General features: G+C 39.2%; 1 long non-coding RNA gene across 1 annotated transcript; it reads left to right on the top strand.

Moving 5' to 3' along the window:
* The first annotated feature begins 11,357 nt into the window (after window positions 1-11,357).
* LOC117502809 lies at window positions 11,358-19,801 on the top strand. The gene is made up of 3 exons (XR_004558409.1): window positions 11,358-11,368; window positions 13,666-13,673; window positions 19,580-19,801. It is a non-coding gene; the product is annotated as an uncharacterized LOC117502809 (long non-coding RNA).
* Window positions 19,802-20,126: the final 325 nt, after the last annotated feature.

Raw genomic sequence — 20,126 nt, 5'->3', positions numbered from 1 at the left:
ATCCGCTTACTCCATTTAAGGCCTGGAGCTTAGCCCAGCAGTCACAGGGTGTGAGGCAGGGTACACCCTGGACAGGATTCCAGCCTGTCGTAGGGCTGTGTGTGAACAAAATGTCTTACAAAAAAAAAACAAAGAACAAAAACAGCTGGAAACCTGGTGGAAATATTACTTGGGTTAATGTCGCGAGATGATTAACTCCTGGAACAGACTACTCAAACATCTAGCTCAGTGTCAAGCAAAACATAGGCCAAGAACACATTTAACATAATATCTACAAATGTGGCTCGATATCTGATCAAAAGCTCATATTATTTAGTCAAATATTTGTGATCAACTGGTATGACAAAGAAGTCATAATATGAACTGATATAATAAAAACCTAACTGCTTCGGTGCTTCACCTCAGGGAGCTTTGGTGACTACTGGGTCATTCCATATGAAAAGACCAAGGCTTCCAGTTTCATGGTCTCAGAATTGCTCTGTTTTTTATATTTTGTGGTATGAGGTGTAAGATGAAGATTGCACTTTGTTCCAGTTAAATATCTCCACCCATTCCGATTTTATAGGCTGTTGAAAAAGGGAGCGTGTCAATGTTAACCCTTTGTTATTGGTTTGTAAGCATTTTTAAGAGGCTCTAACTCAAAAACTAAATAAGATATGAATTTGATTTTTTCAGAATGTATTAACTCTGTCTTAAAGTCTCAGAAAAAAATTATTTTTACAAACATTAACCCTCCACTGGCCACACAGGATCAGGGTGAAAATTGAAATTTGAACAGTACTGAAGCAAAATCAGCCGAATATAGGCTCAATTTTCTCACATACCATTGAAGATAGTGCTTTTGCTTTTAGTTTTCTGGAAAGCACATGCCAGGGGCTTCCAAAGGAAGTGAACTCCAGACTGATGCTGTTATTTATTTCACAGCAATGTTAACCCTTTTCAGCCTTGGTTGCCGGCGGGGCACTTTTGGACCCTCTTTTTGACCATGTGGGTATCTTCTGATTTTCAAAACTTTGTATCATCTAAAAGCCCTTGATATGTGCTGCTAGAAAAATTACACACTGATATAAAACAAACACCCCTACACATAAAATTAAAGTCCTCTTTTCAGGGTATATCACACTTTTTGCATATATTCTAATGTACAGTAATATGTAAATAAATGTACATAGGCTTGTCCAAATTTTGTGAATTGAGACCCAAGCAATGTGTTACTGTTGGAGCAAAGGGGACCCACTCAGTATGTGTTTGTACTATACACCAAAATGTCAAATTAATGTTAGCAAGCTTGCCAGGTGATAAAATTGATTATCATGAGTTGATGTCAAAGATGGTCTGTTCAGTGCAGTCAAAAACTTGCATGCTTCACCGATGTGAGCTATGTCCGGGAAATGAGGCAATTGTCTCTTTTCTAGAGGAACGGTTGGCTGTGGCAGGGCTTGAGGAAATTAGATTCAAGCAATGGGTTACCGTTGACAGAACAACTATTGTAGAGCATGTTCTTGATTGTCAGGCCTACACTGAGAAGTTGGCTTTCATGGTTGATAAACTAACCACCCATCACCTTATTGCTAAGAATCAGGGGGCTTTTCTGGAAAAGCTAAAAACTAACGTGGGGGAAGATGAATGCATCATTCTGCTTGACTTTGCTGAGAATTACTCGTTTGTAGTACAGGATGCAGCACAGGGTTACCACTGGGATAATTCCCAAGCAACACTGCATCCCTTTACTGTGTACTACAAGATGAATGATTCCCTGCATTGTCGAAGCATATGTGTAATCAGCAATCACTTGCAACACGACACAATTGCAGTTCATTATTTCCTCACTCAGGTTGTGCCCCTGATCAAAACAGGTATCCCGACAACCTTAAGCAAAGCATATTACTTCAGCGATGGGGCAGCCTCCCAATATAAAAATTTCAAGAACTTTTGCAACCTTCTCCATCACAAGCAAGACTTTGGCATGGAAGCAGAATGGTATTTTTTTTGCCACTTCTCATGGAAAGAGTCCTTGCGATGGAATAGGGGGCACAATCAAGCGGGAGGCAGCCAGGCACAGTATGAAAGCAATTGCTTGGGGGTCATATTCTTACTCCCCATGACTTATTTGAGTGGGCTCATGCAAATATCAAGGGGGTTGAGACAATTTTTGTTGAGAGTGAGGATGTTCAGAAGCACTCAAAGCAGCAGCTGAAGAGATTTGAGGGGCTAAGAAAGTTCTGGGTACCAGGGATAACCACTGTTTCAGTGTAACTAGGAATGGTACCATTCTCGTCAAACGTTTGTCGTGTGAAGAGAAGGTCAAATTTGAGTGCGGTACCCCTATACCTGAGCCTCTAAAACTGGCAGACTGTATCCCTGGTCATTATGTGGCCTGCTTGTATGATGGCCATTGGTGGTTGGCAAATATCAATGAGCAATCTCAAGAGAATGACAATGTCAAAGTTTAATTTATGCACCCAAATGGACCAGCTTCAAATTTCCACTGGCCTCGTAGGGTGGACGAATGCTGGGTACCTTTGACTCACATTCTCTTGATGGATGCTCCAGACACCACTAGACTTGGAAGGAACTATGTTTTATCTAGTCAAGAAGCTTCCAGAGTGCAGGCATGGTTTGACAGCGTGAAGTTGGCAACAGAGTAGAAGTCAATATTTACAGAGTAGCCTGGCAAAATTGTGGTCTTTTTTTTATCCAGAACCAGAGGTACAAGGGTTGATTGTGAATAACAGAATGCATTAGAGTGTTAACATAATTAGTTAGTTCAAGGTTTACATATTTTATATTTAAAAAAAATGAAAAGAGCTGTTGTACATGTATTATTTATGCATTTTAGGTAACTATGCACCATAACTCCTATGTATTGTGTACATTTATGTACATACGACTGTACATTAAAATACACTCAACAAAAATATAAACGCAACACTTTTGGTTTTGCTCCCATTTTGTATGAGATGAACTCAAAGATCTAAAACTTTTTCCACATACACAATATCACCATTTCCCTCAAATATTGTTCACAAACCAGTCTAAATCTGTGATAGTGAGCACTTCTCCTTTGCTGAGATAATCCATCCCACCTCACAGGTGTGCCATATCAAGATGCTGATTAGACACCATGATTAGTGCACAGGTGTGCCTTAGACTGCCCACAATAAAAGGCCACTCTGAAAGGCGCAGTTTTATCACACAGCACAATGCCACAGATGTCGCAAGATTTGAGGGAGCATGCAATTGGCATGCTGACAGCAGGAATGTCAACCAGAGCTGTTGCTCATGTATTGAATGTTCATTTCACTACCATAAGCCGTCTCCAAAGGCGTTTCAGAGAATTTGGCAGTACATCCAACCAGCCTCACAACCGCAGACCACGTGTAACCACACCAGCCCAGGACCTCCACATCCAGCATGTTCACCTCCAAGCTCATCTGCATGCTGGTCGTCCTCATCGGGGTCTCGACCTGACTCCAGTTCGTCATCGTAACCGACTTGAGTGGGCAAATGCTCACATTCGCTGGCGTTTGGCACTTTGGAGAGGTGTTCTCTTCAAGGATGAATCCCGGTTCACACTGTTCAGGGCAGATGGCAGACAGCGTGTGTGGCGTCGTGTGGGTGAGTGGTTTTCTGATGTCAATGTTGTGGATCGAGTGGCCCATGGTGGCGGTGGGGTTATGGTATGGGCAGGCATCTGTTATGGACGAAGAACACAGGTGCATTTTATTGATGGCATTTTGAATGCACAGAGATACCGTGACGAGATCCTGAGGCCCATTGTTGTGCCATACATCCAAGAACATCACCTCATGTTGCAGCAGGATAATGCACGGCCCCATGTTGCAAGGATCTGTACACAATTCTTGGAAGCTGAAAATGTCCCAGTTCTTGCATGGCCGGCATACTCACCGGACATGTCACCCATTGAGCATGTTTGGGATGCTCTGGACCGGCGTATACGACAGCGTGTACCAGTTCCTGCCAATATCCAGCAACTTCGCACAGCCATTGAAGAGGAGTGGACCAACATTCCACAGGCCACAATTGACAACCTGATCAACTCTATGCGAAGGAGATGTGTTGCACTGCATGAGGCAAATGGTGGTCACACCAGATACTGACTGGTATCCCCCCCCCAATAAAACAAAACTGCACCTTTCAGAGTGGCCTTTTATTGTGGACAGTCTAAGGCACACCTGTGCACTAATCATGGTGTCTAATCAGCATCTTGGTATGGCACACCTGTGAGGTGGGATGGATTATCTCAGCAAAGGAGAAGTGCTCACTATCACAGATTTAGACTGGTTTGTGAACAATATTTGAGGGAAATGGTGATATTGTGTATGTGGAAAAAGATTTAGATCTTTGAGTTCATCTCATACAAAATGGGAGCAAAACCAAAGTGTTGTGTTTATATTTTTGCTGAGTGTATATGCAAAAAGTGGGATATACCCTGAAAAGAGGGCTTTAATTCTATGTGTAGGGGTGTTTGTTTTATATCAGTGGGTAATTTTTCTAGCAGCACATATCAAGAGCTTTTAGATGATACATAGTTTTTGAAAATCAGAAGATACCCACATGGTGAAAAAAGGGGTCCAAAAGTGCCCCGCCCGGCAACCAAGGCTGAAAAGGGTTAACATTGCTCTGAAATAAATAACAGCATCAGTCTGGAGTTCACTTCCTTTGGAAGCCCCTGGCATGTGCTTTCCAGAAAACTAAAAGCAAAGCGCTGTCTTCAATGGTATGTGAGAAAATTGAGCCTATATTCAGCTGATTTTGCTTCAGTACTGTTCAAATTTCAATTTTCACCCTGATCCTGTGTGGCCAGTGGACGGTTAATGTTTGTAAAAATCATTTTTTCTGAGAGTTTAAGACAGAGTTAATACATTCTGAAAAAATCAAATTGATATCTTTAGTTTTTGAGTTAGAGCCTCTTAAAAATGCTTACAAACCAATAACAAAGGGTTAACATTGCCACGCCCCCTTTTTCAACAGCCTATAAAATCGGAATGGGTGGAGCTATTTAACTGGAACGAAGTGCAGTCTTCATCTTACACCTCATACCACAAAATATAAAAAAAAAACCAGAGCAATTCTGAGACCATAAAACTGGAAGATGTTCTCAATTTGGCTCATTTCATATGGAATGACCCTACTGTTCCCTGGTGCACACTGACAGGTTGTGTAGTGTATTTATTTATTTATTTTACCAAAGGCAAGCGATGTGCTAATAAACATGTTATAATGATATGCAAATGCCCAAAGATGATTATGTTGTGTATTACTGATGGCATTTGACAGATGTTTAGAAGGATAAAGTATATACTCCTTTTACACCTTGTCAGTAATAGCATTTAAAACACACCTGACATATTCAAACTTGCATGCAAAAAAACATATGCTGTGTGCAAGATGTATGTCTTTTTTTTAATCATGAGGCCAGAATTTGAAACTAAGGGTGTAAATTTAAAAGTAAAGAACTTAATTGTTAAAAAAAATTGGAACAGTGAATTAAAATCATACATACCCGTGGAAAATTATGATTTGTTGGGTTTTTAAAGGAAGGGTGAATTTCCATGAAACAGAGTTGAACTCTCCAGGCCTTGGGGTTTTCCCAAAAGTGATCTCACCACACCTGGCAACTTCTTGAAAAATTATATCATTAACAGTTGTTTTTATTGGTGTAAGATTTGCTATATTTAGAAAAAGCATTCACTTGGGGTGGAGAAATTGTCCATTTCACATTATATAAGATGACCACAAACCAGTGTGATTCGATGCCGTTCCACTTTTCCTTGAGGACTGTGTGAATTTTTGTTTCCTTTCCTGGCAAATAACTGTTGCTTTGTGACTTTGATTTTTTCCCTGACTTTTCTGGACACCTTTAAGGAGATCTTTTTGAACAATTGAGCACAGCAAAACACTTCCCTCTCATCTGGTGATCAGGAACTCTGTCCTGAGTCTCCACAACAGTTGCCAATAATCTGTTATGTCACCAGAAACGCTTTCACTTGCAGCCTCTTTGTCAATATCACAATGCTATTTTTACTGCACAAAAAATTAGTTGTTCAAACTTGAAATAAAAGATTCTCATATTTTGAGAAGCTTTTTTTCTGTTTTTGGAGATGCAGGCAGCAATTATCAAAATTACAAAACAAAAAATGCCAGAAACATTTTGTTTACATGTAATGAGTTGAGAATATCTAAAATTTTCAGTCAATGAAATATCTGACAAAAAAAAAAAAACCTTTTTCACATTCTAATTTTTTTGAGATGCACCTTATGTTACTACAATACAACCCTTTTGAGTACATCTTTACTATGATATTCACCACTGCAAAAATAGGAATGTCTGCACACCTAACATAGTTGAGATGGATTTGAGCCCTCTACACCACTCGTTTTGGAATCTGCCACCAACACAGAGACCAGAGTTACAATTGTCACTGAAATTCTGTACAAAGTGTTGCTCAGACATGAAAGGCTAATTATCCAAGAAGGGAAAACTCCAACAAGGAGGTATTTTTGCCTCATTTGGTTGGCTTTAGGATCTTCAGTAATTCTGAAGGGAATTGTATAAAATGTATGGCTTAGTATTAAAGAGGAACAACATATGAAATTTACCATGTATTGCTTGTATTGCTATCAGTCAATGGTTCCATCCTCCAGTCGAGGGTTGGATGTAGTGATTCTCCACTTGTCACAGTGGTTTACTATTTTTAAATGTCAGTGGGTATTTTAGCTCAGTCCATTGTATAATGTTCATAAACCATGATGTTCTTGGTCTACCTCATCCTCTCCTGGCATTCACTTTTCCTTCAAGTACTGCTCTTTGTGTATTGAATTTTGTTAAATGACATAACCAAATACTTCAATTTCTTCATCTGTATGATGTTAAACAATCATTTCTTGTTAATTATGTGTAGAAAGTCTTTATCAGTAATCATCTTAGTCCATGATAGTTTCAAATTTCCTTGTATGTCCACAATTTGAATGCATTGACCACACTTAACACTGAAGAATACATTTCCTACTTTCCAATGTTATCTTACTTGATGTTCACACTTTATTCATTTTACAGAAGGTTGTTTTTGGTGTTGATATTCTTCTCTTTAACTCTTCTTCACATCTTCCATCATCTAATCATTTTACCAAGATAAATTATTGACTTGTTCTATATTTGTAACATCTATACAAATGTTGATATTGGGTTATCTTTCTTCTTATTCATCGCTATTGCTTTGATCTTCTTGAGATTTATTTTCATATTGAACTTTATTCAACCCTCATTGGCTCTGTTGATGATGACTTTAGATTTTCCTCACTGTCTGCCAGCAATACTGTCATCAGCTGATCAGAGGTTGTTGACATTTATTGCACCAATTATAATTCCTTTATAGTCTTCAGTGTGTCTGGATATCATCTCTGTGAACTCAGCTTAACTCAACTTTATTTATATTTATTTATTTATAGCACTTTTGAACAGCCAAAACTGAAACAAAGTGCTGTACATGAAGGTCACAAAAACAACAAAGCAACCGAATAACAATTAAAACAGCAATAAAGAAGCAAAACAACTAAAGCAGAGCGACGTCTCATATTGTGTTAAAAGCCAGTGAGTAAAAGGGGGTTTTAAGATTAGTTTTAAAAACAGACAGTGAATAGGACTGCCTCATGTGCAAAGGTAGATCATTCCAAATTTTTGGAGCTGCAACAGAAGATGCTTGGTCCCCTCTGAGCATTCACTTGGACCTGGATACCTCAAGAAGCAGCTGATCAGCTGACCAGAGGCAGCGTGCAGGGGCATAGGGGTGAAGCAGCTCAGAGACGTAGGGCGGGGTGAGGCCATTAAAGATTTAAAAACAAATAATGTTAAAATGAACCCTAAAGTGCACAGGCAGCCAGTGGAGGGAGGCCAGGATAGGTGTAATGTGCTCCCCCTTTCATACTCCAGTTAGCAGACGAGAAGCAGTGCTCTGAACTGACTGCAGACGTGCAAGGGAGGACAGGCTAACTCCAAGTGCATGACAGTAATCCAGCCAAGAGGTGATGAAGGCATGAATTACTGTTTCAAAGTGCTGATGTGCGAGAAAAGACTTCACCTCAGCAAGCTCCCTTAGGTGAAATAAACTAGACTTAACTACTGCACTAATTTGGTGATCCAATTTAAAATCGCTGTCCATCTTAAAACCCAGATTAGTAACAGTACTGTCCGCATAAGCTGCCAATTGACCCAAATCAACAGGGGAGGGTACACAGGAGCAGCTAGGGCCAAACACAATCACCTCTCTTATCATTAAAATTTAGGAAATTCAGGGCCATCCAGGCCTTAATATTCTCAAGACATAACAGCAGAGGTTTGAGAGAAAAGGCATCACTTTTCCTCAAGTAAATGGACTGCATTTATATAGCACTTTTCCATCTGCATCAGATGCTCAAAGCACTTCACAATTATGCCTCACATTCACCCCGATGTCAGGGTGCTGCCATACAAGGTGCTCACTACACACCGGGAGCAATAGGGGATTAAAGACCTTGCCCAAGGGCCCTTAGTGATTTTCCACTCAGGCAGGGATTTGAACCAAGGATCTTGTGGTCTCAAGCCCAACACCTTAACCACTAAACCATCACCTCCCACATGGACATGTATCTGGCTGTCATCAACATAACAATGAACGCGACACTATGTTTTCTGAGGATAGACCCTAGGGGAAGCATATACAGGGAGAAAAGCAAGGGTCCTAAAATTGAACCCTGTAGGACCCCATGTAAGACTGGAGCAGAGGAGGATTCACAAACCCCAAGCCCAACACTCATAGTCCTGTGTGCTAAATAGGACTAAACCAGTCCAGGGCACTATCACCAATGCCCACTAGGTGCTGCAAATGATTTAACAAAATACTGTGGTCTATAGTATCAAAGGCAGCAGTCAAGTCAAGCAAGACAAGAACAACATAGTTGCCACTATCATTTGCCATTAAAATGTCATTAAAATTTTTTAAAGGGTCAGTTTCCGTGCTATGTAACATTTTAAAACCAGATTGTTGTGTTCATCAAGGAAAGTTTTTAGTTGTCCATAGACAACAGCTGCAGACACACCTGCATTGAAAGTCTTCTTACAAACACAATAACTGCATGGTTTGGAAATGCCACTGCTAAAGAAAGAAAGGCTTTGAATAGAGTGGTTTGTTCAGCCCGTAGGACTATTGGTGTAGAAATGTCTGTCCTGGAGGACATTTACAAAAAAAGCCTTCAGTCCCGGTCTTTGGCCATTACTAAAGACCTCCTGCATCCCGCCAGGGACTTGTTTGAGCTTCTTCCCTTGGGTAGGCGCTATCGGTCTATTAAATGTGGGACATCACGTTACAGTAAAAGTTTCTTCCCACAAACTGTGGCAATGATCAGTACTCTGTAACTAGTTTTAAATGTATCTTAAATTATTTTGTGGCTTTGTTGTTTTTATGGCGTTTTTATGTCCTTTATGTCTTTTTATTGTTTTGTGTATGTCATGCTAGTGCACTTTGAGCTCCTTGCACCCTTTTTCCAATGTGGTTTTAATACTGCAAATGTCAAATAAACTTGAACTTGAACTTGACAATTTTCTCCAGAATTTTAGAAACAAATGGCAGCTGGAGATGGGCCTGAAATTAGTTAAAACTGCGCTGTCAAGGCCAGGCTTCTTCAGCAGAGGTTGTATTACTGCATGTTTGTAGCTTACAGGGACAACACCAGAGGACAGGCTGCTGAACCGACTGTCCTAAAGTAGAAAAACTTCTTTAAAGAAGTGGGGAGGGACCACATCACGAGGAGAACCTGATAGTTTTATAAGGGTCACCACATAATCTAGCAGTAACAGAGTCACAGGTTCTAATCCATTGAAGACCACTGGGCAAGGAACAGGGACAGAAGGGTCAAAGATGGGTGGAGAAATCAGATCTCTTGCAGAAGCAACCTTCTCAATGAAAAAATACAGAAAACTATTACACAAATCAATGGATGTTTCCAAACACACAGGCTGTGGGACGTTCAGGACAGAGTCAGTTGTTCTGAACAGTCCACGAGGGTTCTTGTAGTTTTCGGTGATTATGCTTGACCGATACTCTCTTTTGGATTCCTTGACAATATTTTGATAAGAGCACCAGTGACCCTTTAAAATTTGAAAAGAAACCTGCAGCTTGTGCTTCTTCCACCTGCGTTTGGCTCTGTGACATTCCCGTCTGGCTGCACGGGTTCTGTCATTGAACCAGGGTTCAGGCTGAGCCTTAGACTGCCTGGGTTTTAGAAGAGCCAAACAGACAGGTTAAAAGCCAGACAGAGCCTGACTGGGACGCAATGTTTAGCTGCCACACAGGAGAAATTAACACTAAATAAAACTGGTGCATGATCAGAAAACACACAATCACATAACACAGTCAGACCATGAGAAAAAAAACAAGTCTAGTGTTTGTCCATGCTCATGTGTGGAGCGATACACACTGCTTCAAATTAAAAGAGACCACAGGATTTAAAAAGTCCTTCACCAAAGGTTTATCAGGACAGCAGATATAGAGATTAAAATCGCTGACAAGGAGGATGCGATCATAGTTGGGCATCACTCCTGCAAGGAAGTTTGAAAACTCATGTATGAACTCATTATTATATTTTGCAGGCTGGTACAAGTAGATGACAGCACAGAGCACTGGGTCAGACCGTGATACACTTTGGGAACAATTGTTGCCAGTGGGGCAAAACGGGTTAAACATCAGAGTGTATCAAGGAACTCTGTCCCTTCACGGTGTTGCTTTCGGTACTGGAGAAATTAAGGATATTGAGTGTTTGTGTGTGGAGCACTGCACAGCTTGTCCATTTATCTCTCTCTCTTTGAGCATGTGTGTCCATGGAGCCCCAACCAGCCGGTTTGTCTCACTGTGTCTCTCTCTGTGTGTCTGTATGCCAGCAGCTCTCTCTCTCTCCCTCTTGCATTTAACTGTTTGTTAAATGGTGTATTGAAAATAAAGCATTAAGTGAGGAGGTGATGGTCTAGTGGTTAAGATGTTGGGCTTGAGACCAGAAGATCCTCAGTTCAAATCCCAGCCTGACTGGAAAATCACTAAGGTCCCTTGGGCAAAGTCTTTAATCCCCTAGTTGCTCCCGGTGTGTAGTGAGCGCCTTGTATGGCAGCACCCTGACATCGGGGTGAATGTGAGGCATTATTTGTAAAGCGCTTTGAGCGTCTGATACAGATGGAAAAGTGATATATAAATGCAGTCCATTTAAAATTTGTTAAGTCTGTTCTTATCTTGAATTGATTTTTTTTTTCAAAAAGTACTGTTAAGAATACCGTTAAAGTACCAGACCAACAAGCAGTACTGCTAAGAGTAGTAGTAGTGTTAAAATCTTAACAATACCCATCCCTACCTTTCACATGTCTATGAAAGGGAGCACAGCCAATGACCCTCTTGGATGTCATTTTAGGTCACTGGCTGATTTCCAGGTCTCACAACCATAGAGAAAGACTGGAGACACCGGGACTCCAAGAACATGAACTACAACCACTTTGACCTTCTGCAAATATATATGCATCATCTTACCTCTCCGTTGACTACATAAGCTCCCTCATATGACTACCGATCTTAGAGGTGTCGTCTCCAGAATCACATAAGGGAAGTGAATCTTTCATTGTCAACATTCTCAGCTCATATAAAGTCAACATGCGTGTGAAAACTCAGGAAGAAAGCATTTAAAAATGTCACAGTTTGCATAACTTTGTTGTTTCTCTGACTCCTGCAGAAAGGACATAGTACATTATACGATGACTTTGCTTTGTGTGTCCTTCTTTGGTTTAAACAACTCCCAGTCCTGAAGATTTTGATTACTGTTCCTGATTAATTGTTCCCAGCATTGCAGTTTTCAACACTGACACACGGGACAAGCAACAAAATCTTGGGAATGATCCAGATCCACTAATTCATGTAAAATATTGTAAATATGCTTTCTTACTGATGTGGTGCCTTAGTTGGGCAATATTATATCTCAGTTGGTTAAACAGGTACTCCATGAACAAAAAGCGTTGGGTAGGTTTAATCTTTGATTGCTGCAGTGTCAAAGTGCCCTTGGACAAGACACAGAAGCCTAACAGTGCTCAGTGTTGGAGCACATGGCTCCCACACATTAATCCTGTATAAAATAAATATTCTTTCCAGTGCTGGTACAGACACTCCATAGACCTTGCTCTTTTAAAAAGGTCCACAAGCAACTCAAACTTTGTATGATGAATTGCATAGATTTCCACCCCATAGATCACATTGGATGATCTTGGTGTCTTAATGGGCAATTCCATGTTTCTATATTACAGAAGTCACAGCTTCCTCTTATGTACCCATTGTAAAAACCTGTAACTTCTGTGACAAAAGCATGTACTGGCTGAAATGTCTATGAAGAAAATAAATTCTGAAGAGGTCCGGAGGTCCATAGAGACAGTGCTTATCCTTGGATATCGTGGAATGAAGTGGATGAGAATTGACGACAACAGCATGAAAGTCTATCATGTTACTTTCCCAACCAAGGGTGCTACCCATTTACAGCTGGTTGGACTGTGATAATGTTGATGAAGTGTATGTGCCCAAGGACACAGACAGGTAGTGTGAATATTAATTGAACCCAGGTCTACATATTGGCAGTTCAACTCCTATATCACAGAGCCACTTGCTCTACTATTGATTGCCAACCCTCTTGGTAGGCAGCGTGCTTGGCATGCTGAAGTAATGAAGCAATGCTTAAGTTTGTGAATAGTTTGTGGAGTTCCAAATTGAGATTCGATATGGACAAAAAGGCACAAGTTGATGCTTGTATCATCAGTATTGAGCAGGCCTATGTATATCTATCAAAGAAAAAAGAATTTCAATAGCAAACATGGCAGCTGCCATTTTTAACATTTGAGTGACCCATGGGGATTTTCAAAAGAGTGATGATTATGGAGGATTTCAACCAGATTTGGTATGTGTACAGATTTAAAAGATTCCCCTGAAATATTCTGTTATCTGCCATGTGAAATTGTGGGAAGGTGGTGCAAGAAACACTTATGAGTTCTAACCATGTGGGGGCACTGTTGTACCTCAGATACAGTAGTGGTTCTGGGTAACAGCACAAAGTCCTGTATTTGTGTATCCGGCAGCGACTTCTCTGATAGCGCCTGTCGCTAATGTGAAGCACTTAGCAAGGTGATAAGTTAATAAGTAACAGAACAGAACACAGCATGGATATCGCTGTGAATACTGTTTGACCGACAGAATGACTGCAGGCCAACTGTGATAAATAAGAGAATAAAATGCACAGAAGATTACTCCTTTGCTGATAAATCAGACGTCAGCCCACTGCCACTGAATGAACATAAATACTGACTTTTATAATGACAGGATTAAATGCAGATCAGTCATGTCTGGCCGCCATTTCATCTGTGCTGATCCAGTGTATGGGATGATGCATAACTTGATCACTTTTTATGAAGCACATTTCTGTGTTTTCACACCAGACATGCTGTAGAGGGCTGGTCGATTAAAGTTATGCTCCTTGTTCTACCACCCTGGACAGTAGGGAAAGAGATAAAACTCTACACATACATCAGCAATGCAAGAAATGCAATGCGTCAACTAAATGTTTAAGTGATTTTCCAGTTTATCGGTTTAGCGTTATCAGTCAGTGTTATCAGTTAATAGATTAGCCGTTATCATATATTCTGTATATTGCTGAGAAAACATGTATTCTGATATTCTTGTGCCATTTCAAGCGTGGCAGGTAGATTTAATTATTCTAGAAAGCCAATTTCATGGATGTAAAGTTAAGAAAGATGTCATATCTAATTTGTGTTAAAATAAGTCTCACAGGCTCAGCAGCAATAGTTCATAATACTGTGGGGATACATCTTCTGCATAGAAAATAGTCACCGACTTAATGTTATGTGCACTTTTAAAGTGAGGAAGGGTGACACTGCTATGAAATGGTAATGACCCATCATCTTCTGCAGGGATAGACGGAAAGCATTGCAGTGAAGATAAGACACTTATGGGACAGTGACGTCAAAGGTTGATGAGTATCTTCTCAGAAAGCTCTGTGATATCATTGTTGGTGTGCAGAGTATGCAAGGATGGTCATGCTGGTCACATAGATTACCAGTCCAGCAGAAGACTGCCCCTCCCTGAGCCTGGTTCTGCTGGAGGTTTCTTCCTGTTAAAAGGGAGTTTTTCCTTCCCACTGTCGCCAAGTGCTTGCTCACAGGGGGTCGTTTTGACCGTTGGAGTTTTTACGTAATTATTGTATGGCCTTGCCTTACAATATAAAGCGCCTTGGGGCAACTGTTTGTTGTGATTTGGCGCTATATAAATAAAATTGATTGAATTGATTGATAGATTATATGACAGCATATTAAGGGTCGAGAGTACATACAGTATCATAGATGGCATTAATTACTGAGGGCACATTCTTACTTGCTTTTTAACCATATGACGAAAAGTGTCATACTCGTAATACATTCAGGCATACTGTCAGCAGACAGAAAGTTGTGTCAGTGATTTCTACTGTTAAAGTGAGATACAAAGCTTTGAAAGTGCAGAATTCATGTATGTCATCACTAAAGAGAAACAATCCAAAGCTATGTCAGACTGGTAATTAGCTGATTTATGACCAGACTGAATCTCATTTCATTTTCATTTCATTTATTTATTTATTTGAAACAGGGACAGTGCATAATATACATTATCCTTAAATAGGAGAGATGCATTATGCCAGGTTGTAGCACACGTGCTAATTTCCACCTGTAGTCCCTAGACAGGCTGATGAAAAACAATTAAAAAGAGGAAATTAACAATATATTACATTAATTTTTTTAAATTACAGACACTGTGTCCAAAGCACATGACATTAGATCACACTATGGTTACATGTCTGACCCGAGAGCAACCAATTTTTAACCAGTCGTGAAAAAGTGTAAACGTTTGTACAAGAAATAAGTTCAGTTGGTAACATATTCCACTGGCGCATGGCCACACAAGAGAACGCTGAGTTCCCAAAAGTTGTTCTACATCTAGGAATCCTGCACTCACCTCGACCCATCGACCGAGTGGCTCGAGATGTTGTTTCTGAGTTCAAGGATATGAAAGTTTTTAACGGCGGAGCAGCAGTGCCATGAATGATTTTAAACAACAAACATAAATTTGAGTACATGATTGAATTTTCAAAGCTCAGAATATTATACTTTGAGAGTATGTGACAATGATAAAATAAACGTTTTTTTCTTATCATGAATCTTAAGAGAGCTTTTATAAAGTGATTGAAGAGGCCTAATGGCAGTTTTGCACGCCTGTGACCAACTTGTCATACAGTAACAAAAATGCGGTATAATCATTGCATTAAGATATACATTAGAAGCTTCGATGGTAAGAGAGTTTCGAATGTATCTATAATTTGACAAATTAAATTTTAAAGTGTTTGTTATCTTTTTAATATGTTTCTTAAAATTCAAATTTGAATCAAGTATTATACCCAGGTATCTACATTGATCAACATTATGAATTTTCTGACCACCGATTAAAACTTCAGGACATTTCTGAAGTTTATTTCGGTTTGTAAAAAACATAGATACTGTTTTTTCAATATTTAAAGTAAGGCAGGAATTTTTTAACCAATGAGAAACCAACTTCATCTCTCTTGTTAGTTTTTGAGCTACCTCATCCATGGTTTTTCCATGGGTATACACTAAAGTGTCATCAGCATACATAATTGTTTTAACATTGCAGACAGATGGAAGATCATTAATATAAAGTGTGAACAACAGTGGCCCTAAAATACAGCCCTGAGGCACACCTAGTCTGCATGGTCTTAAAGGGGATGTTCATCATCTTCAACCTATATTCAATTGAATACACCACAAAGACAAGATATTTAATGTTCAAACTGATAAACTTTATTGTTTTTGTGCAAATATTTGCTTTTTTTGAAATGGATGCCTGCAACACATTTCAAAAAAAGTTGGGACAGTGGTATGTTTACTACTGTGTTACATCACCTTTCCTTCTAACAACACTCAATAAGCATTTGGGAACTGAGAACCTTAATTGTTGAAGCTTTGTAGGTGGAATTCTTTCCCATTCTTGCTTGATGTACGACTTCAGTTGTTCAACAGTCCAGGGTCTCCGTTGTCGTATTTTGCGCTTCATAATGCGCCACACATTTTCAATGGGTGACAGGTCTGGACTGCAGGCAGGCCAGTCTAGTACCCGCACTCTTTTACCATGAAGCCACGCTGTTGTAACGTGCAGAATGTGACTTGGTATTGTCTTGCTGAAATAAGCAGGGACGTCCCTGAAAAAGACGTTGCTTGGATGGCAGCATGTGTTGCTCCAAAACCTGGATGTACCTTTCAGCATTGTTGGTGCCATCACAGATGTGTAAGTTGCCCATTCCATGGGCACTAACACACCCCCATACCATCACAGATGCTGGCTTGTGAACTTTGCGCTGGTAACAATCTGGATGGTCTTTTTCCTCTTTTGTCCAGAGGACACGACATCCATGATTTCCAAAAACAATTTGAAATGTGGACTCATCAGACCACAGCACACTTTTCCACTTTGCGTCTGTCCATTTCAAATGAGCTCGGGCCCAGAGAAGGCGGCAGCATTTCTGGATGTTGTTGATGTATGGCTTTCGCTTTGCATGTTAGAGTTTTAACTAGCACTTGTAGATGTAGCGATGAACTGTGTTAACTGACAGGGGTTTTCTGAAGATCCTTTACACAATGGTGTCGGTTTTTAATGCAGTGCTGCCTGAGGGATCGAAGGTCACGGGCATTCAGTGTTGGTTTTCGGCCTTGCCACTTGCATGTAGAAAGTTCTCCAGATTCTCTGAATCTTCTGATTATATTATGGACTGTAGATGATGGAATCCCTAAATTCCTTGCAATTGAATGTTGAGAAACATTGTTCTTAAACTCTTGGACTATTTTTTTCACACAGTTGTTCACAAAGTGGTGATCCTCACCCCATCTTTGCTTGTGCATGGCTGAGCCTTTTGGAATGCTTCTTTTATACCCAATCATCGCACTCACCTGTTTCCAATTAATCTGTTCACCTGTGGGATTTTCCAAACAGGTGTTCTTTGAGCATTCATCAGCTTTCCCAGTCTTTTGTTGCCCCTGTCCCAGCTGTTTTGAAATGTGGTGAAGGCATCTATTTCAAAATGAGCAAATATTTGCACATAAACAAAAAAGTCTATCAGTTTGAACATTAAATATCTTGTCTTTGTGGTGTATTCAATTGAATATAGGTTGAAGAGGATTTGAAAATCATTGTATTCTGTTTTTGTTTACATTTCACACGTCTCAACTTCATTGGAATTGGGGTTGTACATTCTTGCAAAATCCATTCCACTGCATTGCATTGGCTTTTGATCGTGTTATTTCAGGTGCGGAATGTAACCACTGTGAACAGTGGCATGATGTAGGGACACAAAAACTTCCACAACATATTTTTTATTTATTGTGTTGGGGGGGTAGCCACAATCTAATAACATAACAGGCAATTTAAAGTAAGCTAATTGACTTCATTCTGCTTCCAATAATGACATTCTGTTTGGTATTGGACAGACCGCTGAAGAGCAACAATAATGGTGCTGTTGAACTCCACAGATGCATGAACCAGTTCCACAAATTTGCCAGCTTTGAGCTGCCAGCAGCCTGCTTGTGACCCCTGAAAGCTTGTTCTTGGTGTGCAAGGAACAAAGCTGCAACGTGTGTCATCAGAAAATCCCTGTTCATTGTGCTTCTTTATGCGTCTGCTTTTAAAAGTCCAAAGCCGCATCAATCCTGAAAAAACCAAAATACTTCAGTTTTAGAGCACAGTCAAGGGGACTTGTTGATTTCCGTGACTCTCAGCACTGACCCTAGGCATGTTCAGGGAGCATGAGTTTTTCTCAAAAAGAACATATGCTATCAGAATAGCCACTAGCCACTCCGTGCACAGGCAATTCTCTCAGTTCAATCTCCTAAAACCTTTCCCCTCACATATCTCTAGTTTTGGCGTTGACCTACCAACAGATTTAATTTTACATTATTGTTGAAGTGACAGTTTAGTAAAGTTGTTTTTCTTTATGAAAATCTCCACATCACAACTCTCCATAATTGTACTTGCTAACCATGATCTGACCGCAACACAACACAACATGCCCTCTCTATTCAAAACAATGACAATTCATTTGACTGTGACAGTGATTTATTTATTAGACAAGGTAGCTGAGTTCCCTTTGCACAACACAGACAAATCACAGTTTTGCAATGATGTTAGCTATAGCCTCAACTGATTGGTTGATTTTTTTTGTGTGTTTGTGTGTGTTGCTCAGTCTCAAAGACACCCTCAGGCTGGGTTTCACTTGGATGACATAATAATAATTCATAATTAATTTATTGTGTAAAAAAGTGCATACAATATGTATATAATGACACATCATGTCAATAAACTAAGAAGAAAACCATAAAACAACATATAAGGAACCATTGTTAAAACTATAATACAAATCATAACTAATTTTAAAAGCATTAACACTCTGTGAGAGAACCACTTCTTTAGATAAACTGTTCCATAATACAATTGCTCTATCACTAAAGAAATTTTTTTCCAAGATTTAGTCTAGACGTTTTCACCTCAAGGCTTAGCTCATGGCCTCTCAGGCCAGTATGCCTTCTCATTTCAAAGAAAATTTCAAAGTTTACATTTTCATGGCCATTCAAAATTTTATAGATTTCAATCAAATCACCTCTGATACATCTATCATCTAAATCGACCCTGACTCCTTTTTCACTGAAAAAATAGTACGACAATGTAATTATTTTACAGAACAACAACTCAAAGAGTATAAAATTAACAATGGGGCCTTTTCAGTTATACATTTTAATATTAGAAGTCTTCTTCAGAACATATCCAGTATAAGTGATTGTTTGTCAACAACCAAAAAAAGCTTTTCAGTTATTGCAATCTCAGAAACATGGCTAACGGATGATAACAAAGATTTAGTACATCTGGATGGTCATGAATTGTTTCTACTTAATAGGCAGAGGAAAAGGGGCGGAGGCGTAGCACTGTATGTAAGGTCTGATTATAACTGCAAACTTGTTAACATGTCATTTACAGCGGACAATATTATGGAATGCGTTACTGTGGAAATCACAACCATGAATTCTAATAATATCATTGTCAGCTGCATATACAGAGCTCCTGGAGCAAACATTGATTCTTTTGAAGAAATAGTCATGGCAACATATAACAAAATCAACAGAAATAAGTATTTATTTGTCTGTGGAGACTTTAATGTAGATTTTTTTGAATCCTCACAATCATCCACAAAACACCTCTTTCATAAATTCCTTATACTGTTTGGGATTATTTCCAACTATCACTCATCCAAGTAGAATCACTGTTAACTCTACAACCCTTATTGACAATATTCTATCTAATGTTATATCTGGTAATTTCACAGCAGGAATTTTGGTAAGTGATATTAATGATCATTTGCCAGTTTTTACTGTGTTTGCATCACAGGGTCATAGTAGTAGTAATCACCAAAGTGAACTAAAAACCTTGAGGAGAACAGTAACACCTTTAATCATTGATAACTTTAGGGAGGAATTATTGTGCCAGAACTGGGACGAGGTGTATGTTGATGATGTTGATGAATCTTATAATGCTTTTATTTCAACTGTCTCCAGGTTATATGGACAAACATTGTCCTCTTGTTAACAAAAGGCACAGAAATCGATATTGTCACAAACCATGGATAACTAAGGGACTTCAGAATGCATGTAAAAAAGAAGAACTTGTTGTATAAACAATTTATAAAATTAAGAACAAAGGAAGCTGAAACTAAATACAAAATATATAAGAATAAATTAATTAATATTATGAGATTTTCTAAGAAAAGATATAGTGAGTTACTGGGTATAAATAGAAACAACATCAAAAACACATGGAATATAAATGAAATAATAAATAAGAGTAAAAATGTTAGAGATTATCCTTCATTTTTTCATTTAAATAGTAACAATATGATTAATGACAACTAGTCTATTGCTAACCACTTTAATGAATATTTTGTTAATGTTG

The sequence above is a fragment of the Thalassophryne amazonica genome, chromosome 2, assembly GCF_902500255.1.
Source record: "Thalassophryne amazonica chromosome 2, fThaAma1.1, whole genome shotgun sequence".
NCBI lineage: Eukaryota > Metazoa > Chordata > Actinopteri > Batrachoidiformes > Batrachoididae > Thalassophryne > Thalassophryne amazonica.
This window is presented reverse-complemented; position numbering and strand designations above follow the sequence as displayed.